Source organism: Anoplopoma fimbria, chromosome 9 (genome assembly GCF_027596085.1).
Source record: "Anoplopoma fimbria isolate UVic2021 breed Golden Eagle Sablefish chromosome 9, Afim_UVic_2022, whole genome shotgun sequence".
In the NCBI taxonomy this organism is placed as follows: domain Eukaryota; kingdom Metazoa; phylum Chordata; class Actinopteri; order Perciformes; family Anoplopomatidae; genus Anoplopoma; species Anoplopoma fimbria.
Window position 1 is genome coordinate 29,740,459 of NC_072457.1, and position 8,073 is coordinate 29,748,531.

Consider the following 8,073-nt stretch of genomic DNA (forward strand, 5'->3'; position numbering starts at 1 on the left):
TTGTATTAATCCCTGGTGATCCACCTGGAAATTCTCACCCCAAAATAAATTTCACCCGATAACATTTAAACACATCATGATGACCTTATTTTTACTGAATAGAGCTTAAATGCATAATGATGCATTTCCCAATTCCCAATGCAATCTCCATTACCCATTAGTTCTGTTATTTAGTCAAGCAGGACGATGCTGCTGACCAACAGCTGCTGAAAGCTCATGTTATTTCCTCTCCTTGGACGATTCCTGTAAAGATTTGTTCTTCCCCGTGTAGAACTATCAGAGAAATTCTCTATCATACCCGGGATGGCAGTAGACAGTTAGTCTTGAGCCCTAATTTCTGTATCTAAGGCTACTGAAGTACTGTAGAAAAAAAACAAATACAGTATCTCTTCTTGTGACATCCTTAATCAGTCTAAGAGGAATATTAAATTGGCTATGAAAATGTCATGGGGATGAATTAAATCAAGCTGTATATTTTTGACAGAAGGTGGTATGACTTACACACTGGTAGTAATATCTATGTTTTGACATTAGCTGGTCACATCACATATCTCTTAGCCGGTTTACAACCTGCCAAGACAAACTTGAAGAACAGGCTTAGCTAACATACATCTTAGGCCATAATGTCATAAACAAGCTATCAAAGTGTTGCTCATCTTGTAAGGCAGGTCATTTGTCATCAGTCCCAGCTTACTGCAGTGGTGACCTGTCAATTATGATTAGCAGGGAGCAGCATTATTAAGCTATGAATATGTTCAGCTACTTGCGCTGAATGAAAGTGTAAATGGACACCATCCTTACCACTAGACTGAGGTTCAAGAACAGAAAAAGCACTGTTAATACAAGAAAAAGCATTGTCTTCTCTCATGGATGGTAAAAACTTTTATCCCATGATGCACTGTCTTGTAAAAGTATATCCATTGGCTTCATTTTTGTGTGAGACATCTTTAATTTAAAAACTCACAGCCTCAGTCAATGTGCAACTATCCATTTTTAGAGTACATCAGACCTTTAGTACCTTAAGTATAAAATCCTTTTTTTTCACATTTCAAGTGTTCTTGGGATCAGGTTTGATACTATGCTTATGCACTCGTCCTCGTAAAATGACTCCAAAACAAACACACCCGCTACCACTACTTCTAATGTCAACCCCTCGTCAGCTGAGCCTAATAAGCTGCTCGGCTGCAACGATAACCCAATGCAAAATCCATCAAAACATGTAGTCTCCAGTTCACACAAACAGGAGAGTTAGCCACAATGTTACGTGCAGTGTTGCGGACACATGCAGACACTTTAATCTTCACCGAATCAATTAGTTTAGCTGCGAGGTTCTCAGCTGTGTGTCTGCCTGGCATTCTCTGTCAGGGTTTCTGCCAGTGTATTGCAAGGTGTTATTTGAAAAAAAGTGCTCAATTTAGCAATAATTACATTTCATTTTTGGGTGAAAAACTATCTTAATAGTCTTGGTAGGTTATTACAAGTCTCCGTGATTGAGAAAAATTAAAATAAAAAAATATTACCATTCCTATATTTCTTCAGCATTTCCTTAAAAGTAACATAGACTCAATCATCACTTCTGACCCACTACAAGTGTGTGGCAGTGTCTGTTTCTGCAGAGACCCTGCATTCTGCCTGGATTGTCTCTTTCCTTTGTATTTGCTATGTTGGTTTCTGAGTGTCAGCCTTTAAGGGTTGAGAGACACACACACACACACACACACACACACACACACACACACACACACACACACACACACACACACACACACACACACATACGCATTCAGGCAGAGCAGAAAGGCCATTACACAGCAGAGTCAAGTGGACAGGATAAAGCATTAGCTTCAACTGCATTCATTCAAAATACAGCAATGCTGCCACCTCTTTCAGGGTTGTGCAGAGTTGTGGGTCGTGTTTAGTTTTCCTTGAGAACATAACCAGAAAAAGAAATCTGAAAATAACATTTTCTGTAAGAGCATTTGTTTCTTGTCTCACATTGGGAACGCTTATGGTGTGACCTCATCGGAAGCTCCCATTGCAATCTGCCAGCCAGGATTGGCTGGAACTAAGCACGTCAGTGTCAAAGAGGCCCTCCCCCTATAAAAGGGCTAGAGACTACGAGCAGAAGTTCCAAATATGTCCGGCTGGGACCAAATATGGCTTCCACTGCAGCAGGTCGATCCCCGATATCCGGTTTTGAAACCGATAGAACAGTAGTAAATAATTGGATTATCGATAAGGTTCAGAGTTACAAGTATAAATAAAATCCTAACGATACCCATTCCAATACTGGACTCTGCACTCCAGCTGGCAGGCTTCCAGCTCTTCATTCATACTGTTCAGTGATTACATTCCACCGCAGGCCAACATGCAGGAGACACAGCGCACACTCACCGACCAGATACTGTGTGTGGAGCGGACCAACCCGGACTCCTTAGTTATTGTCCTTGCCAACTTTAACAAAGGAAACCTCAGCGATGAACTCCCCAAATACAGACAGTTAATCAAATGCCAACCAGAGAGGAGAACACTTTAGATCACTGTTACAGCACAATAAGCGGGGCCACGGTCCCTCGCGCTGTACTGGGCGATGGACCAGGTCGTGGTCCATCGGATTCCTGCATACAGGCAGATATTAAAGCTCTGTGAGCCTGTTTTGAAGAAATCAAAGTGGACCAGTGAAGGAGTTGGGACAAGAACAGGTTTAAAGAGTCAAAGTACAAGTTTAGCAAGGCGGTGAGAGACGCTAAACGACAGTACTCTGACAAACTGCAACACCAGCTCTCAGCAAGTGACTCTTAGGGTTAAGAGTCTGCCTGGAGAGGTCTCGCCTGGCAAACAAGCTGAATGAGTTCTACTGACTCCTTGAAAGACAATGGGACAGTTCTGACCCAATCAGCCATGAGCCTATCCACCAGTTCCAGACCACCAGGTCCCCCTCCCCCAGCTCAGCAGGAGCTTATGCCTCACAACCACCAATCCCAGATTCCTTGTACGTGTAATGTACTTGGCAATCAGTTTCAGATTTTCTGATTCTGAACTCAAGTTTTATTTCTCCGATTCACTGCTTTAGCTCACTCGACAATCTCTTTCTCCCTCTATATCAAGTGCCATTTTTCACTTCTATATCATGATAACAAGCTACACAGCTTTTTCAAGTCACTTGTGGTAACATTTATGAATATCCCAATAGTGGAAATGTACCACAATCAACTTATTGTGAATGTTTAGCGCAATCAGTGATATAATCCTATATCGTCCAGTATAGGAATTCCCTAACCCATAGTAACGTTAGCATGAAAGCATGCATTGCTTTCCCTTTGAGCATGTCCCTGAACCATTTCGCCAATATTGTATTTCCCTAGAGCCTAGAATCAGAGTTTTACAACTCAAATGTATCTACTCTGGCACCCAAAATCACGACAAGATGGAATTTTCAGTTTTGTAACTTTAACCCACCACTCTGATGTGATTTGTGTTCGCCTGCAGCACACACAACGTGATGTAATTCTGATGTTGGCTATAAAAAGGTCTATAACTCAGAATAATAAATGTTGATGCATCATGAATAAAGTGGGATTACTATTACTTACTTCATTGGCTATCGGGGATAATTGGGGTAATGCATAAATCAGAAAAAAAATAAAAAATGTGAACGATTCATTTGAATACTGATTTGGAAGTCAATAACCATAGCAACGGTCAAAGCTTTTTTGAGCATTTTGGTCAGCTTTAGAAGGAACTGCAATGAAATGTCTGTCAGCTAACACTGTAACACGTTTGAGCAAACTTCACAGACAAAGCCCTCTCATCCTCAATATGAATCATCCATGGCCTCCTATTGATACTTAGCTTTTTATAGGTGTTAATGAAATCCTTTCTTTTCATTGTATGTCTTCTAACAATTTGAAGAGAGGGAGAAAGGAACGTAGTAAATAAAGGGAGACTGAGGTGAAGGATGACAACAGTTCTGGGGCGGCGCAGGTGGTGAGAATGAGGTAAGGTATTGGCATTGCTGTCTGAGCAAGAGCTTGTCTGAAATTATGTCGTTGCGGAGCAATAAACAAACACACACACACACACACACACACACACACACACACACACACACACACACACACACACACACACACACACACAGAGACACAGAGACAAACACACACCTTTGTGCAAACCAATTCAGATATAATGCACGGATGTCCTCTACGTTTCATCATCAAAGCACTATCAGGCTGCGCAGGGTCTGAAGGGGAGAATATGAACCGGATAAAACAAATCGTTTGATGTGTGAAAGACAGACACTCCAGCTCCAAAGTACTTAAGCTTCTCCTCCCAATGGACTGAGGAGGGGAGGAGGGGTAGGAGCGAGGAATGAGCGCTCCCCTCTTTTATTTTACTCCCTTCTTCCGTTTATTCACGAGGAGTTTCCAAACCGTTGCGTCATTGTTTATGCAAGGTCCCAGTGTCGGCACGAGCAATTTGAATTAAATAGGCAAAATAAAGTCAATGTTGACAGACGTTTCAAAGTCGTGGAGGAGCGTTAAGAGAGAGAGGGACAGAGGAGACGGAGCGAGGGATAGTGAGCGATTTTGGATTGGAGCGAACATGAAATCTGATGTGTGTGTATGTATTAAACCATCGCTGGATGAGGAGCAAATTGTTTGATAGGTTTCATGTTACGCACTGCTTTGATATCGGCTTGACATCACAAAATGCGTCTCATCCTTTGTGTTTTCCATCTCTTTTTCCAAGTTCATTTAGTAAATCTTTTGATACACTCATTATTGGCTTTGAAAATCAACCAAAATGATTGTGCTGTTGAAATATGGCTTTCCACAGCCATTACTCGCTATCTTGTAGTGAAACAGATGGCAGATCCAATTTCTTTGTAGATATTAAAATATTCACCAAGCCGCCATTAATTCTTTGATTGTCTGGCTTGACAAAGGCATTTTAACTGTGGTTAATTTCCCTTCAAAGGAGTGAGAGAGTCTCAATGAGTTATGAGCATGAATATGGCTCTTTTCACAAGTCTTTTAAGATGAAAGGCACCCTCTGCTCCCATGTCAAACACCCAGCACACCTGACCCTTTTAAAGTGCAGAACGGCTATTTAATATTAAATTAAATTGTAATTGCAGATGTTTTTGCACGCAGGGTTTTGAAGATATTCAGATGTAAACCATAGACATTAATTTGATGATGCAAAAGTGATGTCTGATGTCGCTGCTGTCACAAATTTTTTTTTTGAGCCTAAAATAATTCTGCATATATTAAGCTCAATGTCTCATGTTGGTTTTGGTCAGAGCTCCCGGTTTCCCCATCTGTGTGATGTCACAAAGAAATTTCATTATAGGCCATTAATGAGATTCACAAGCAGAATTACCATATCTGCAAACACTTGCTAATGATGACCATAGGACCGGAAAGATGGAGTGATGAGATGAGTTTTGCTGAGGTTATGAGCATGTTGAGCAGATGCCAAGCCACCTGCTCTTCGACTTTAGCGAGGAAAACAAGACAGCGCACATTGCAACAGCAACAAACAGGAGGAAAAAGAATCCCCAGTCTGATCTCGTTAAGAACAACAAAAGGCCACAGCTGATTCACCAAACCAAAAAACGTTTTAGATAAAAACTCTCTTTTTCCTACCAACTTGCATTTCATTTCAAGAGTTAGAGCACTGCACCTGTTAATTAAGCCTACGCCAGTTTGTGTTAGGTCGCGGGGAGCCTTCATCAAGCAGGATTAGCAAGTGACTCAGAAGTCAGTGACATAAATGATGAAAAGGTTCCCCCAACTGCCTATATGCTTCTTTCTCCATTTGCCAGCATCTCTCTGTGCGTGTCTTTGATCCCATTGACTCCTGGAATTAACACGCAAATTGGTACCTCGATAGGTTTTCTGGCTAAAGACATCTGATCATAGGCCATTGTATTTACACTTGGATATTAAGTTAGCTTGACATCTCGATATTGCCTACATACTATATGAAATCAGATGTGCAGAGGTGGGGAAATTGGCGGGCTTGTCAACAAACTATGCACGTTCCAGGTCAAAAAGGTAGAGATTCAGAATATGCTCAAGGGACTGCTGCAACGTACAAGGAGCAGACTTCGTGACAGATGAACATAGCCGAAGGTATCACTAGGCCAAGTTATTGGGATCTTTGCCAGCTAGATTCTAAGCTGCTGGTACAAGTATATTGGCTTCCCCTCACAGTCACATCACTATCCCATTGCACGTCTTAGCAGTCTCCTTGAACCTCCTGAAGCAACACTGCCTTTGTTTTGATAGACACAATAGGTAGAGTTAACACAGAAAGGAATGGAAGAAGGTAAAAGTACATGGCAAGACTGTACAGACTGCATTTACAGCTGGCAGAGATCAAATCACAATGTGAGTTAGACCACCTCCAGATGTGACCATATGTTATACCAGGTGTAGATAAGTTAAGGATTCCAATAGATGTGTCTTTGTCAAGAAAATGATACACTGGCACACTATTTGTTAATGCAGCTAGATACAAAGAGGCAGCCAGTATATAGTCCCTCACAAGCTGAAGCAGTTGCATGTTTGTACTGAGTAAGCAATTCAATTCATTGCTTTAATATGGTTTTTTTTTGCACCCAGGTGAAAATAGTCACACTGCAATTTACTTTTATATTTTTGAAGATGTATTGTATTGTACACAATTGGGCTGTAACAGTTTGTGTATTCGTACCGAACCCTCAGTTCACAAGTACATCCAGAAACTTTTAGCAGTACGTCATCAGCGTTTAGCAAAACCATCAGATTGGCGTGCAAGTCAGTCACAACATGGCGGACTAAACACCAGGCAGGAAGACCCGTCTGTCGGTTGCCGGACAGCTACAACACCAATGGAGAGAGAACTGTTTGTAAGACAAGAACCGTGTGTTGGCGTTCCACATAGATGTGCCAATCACTGGGATGACACCCTTAGTACCAAAGAATGGTCAAGAATATTTAATGAAAAAAATACATTGTGTCTCTCTTCTTATTTGGTTCTTTCACTTAGTCTCCCAGTCTCCATCTGAGTTGTTATCTCCCGCACGCTGATGACCCAGATCAGCTCATTTATCCTATTCAGGAAGCGGGAGATTGATTGTACCTGCGCCATCGCTGTAATTATACTGTCATCACTTAATCAACCTTATTGGATTCCTCAAGCGGTCGCAGTCCCTGAGGCTGGAGCTGGGAGAAAGATTGACTTTTTTGGGACAGAAAGAGAATGAGCCGGCGAGGGAGAAAGCGGACAGGAGGGTGGGAGAGAAGCAATGGGGTAATAAGGACAGAGAGAGATTAAATAAGCGGACAGTGGTGTTGAAAGAGTGCTACAGTCACAAGAGGATGTCAAAGAGGAGTGTGGGAACAGAAAAAGTGGACCAGAGAGAGGCCATGCAGAGATGATGGGGAATCAGGTGGGAGGGTGCAGACGTGGAAGGCTGAGTGATTGTTTCCTCGCGACTGTTTCGGCCCCGTCAGAGAGGAGGTAACGAATGGTTAGGGTGTCACCTGCAAAAGCAGTTTAATAATTCATTTGTCTATGGGTCCGGGCAGAAAGGGCTTCTTTGAAGAGTGGGGCACAGATGGTCATCAGAGTGAAAGAGCTACACACACACACAGACACACACACACACACACACACACACACACACATACACACACCTAAACCAGTGCACCCCCACATATGCACATTAAAAAGGCCTGTACTGGAGACTGGCTCATCACCCGGGTGCACACCATATGCCACGGTGGCTGACAACCTGCTCTCTAGGTCCATCCTGAGAAATGCACAAAAAACGCATATGCTCATGCACACACTCAAGTCTCGCCCGTTTTATAGCTGCTACACTGCTACCGCTGAAAAGAGCCTTCCTTGCATACTGATGTGCAGTCGTGTTGACGTGGGCTGCGAAGATAAGAATTTACCAGCTGATAGAAATGCCTGTCTTCACCCACACACTGAGCCACATCAGTGCACACATACCCAAAGTCAAATACAGGGAACGCACGGCAGCCAGGTACTCGCACACACACTGAGGTGCAAGCA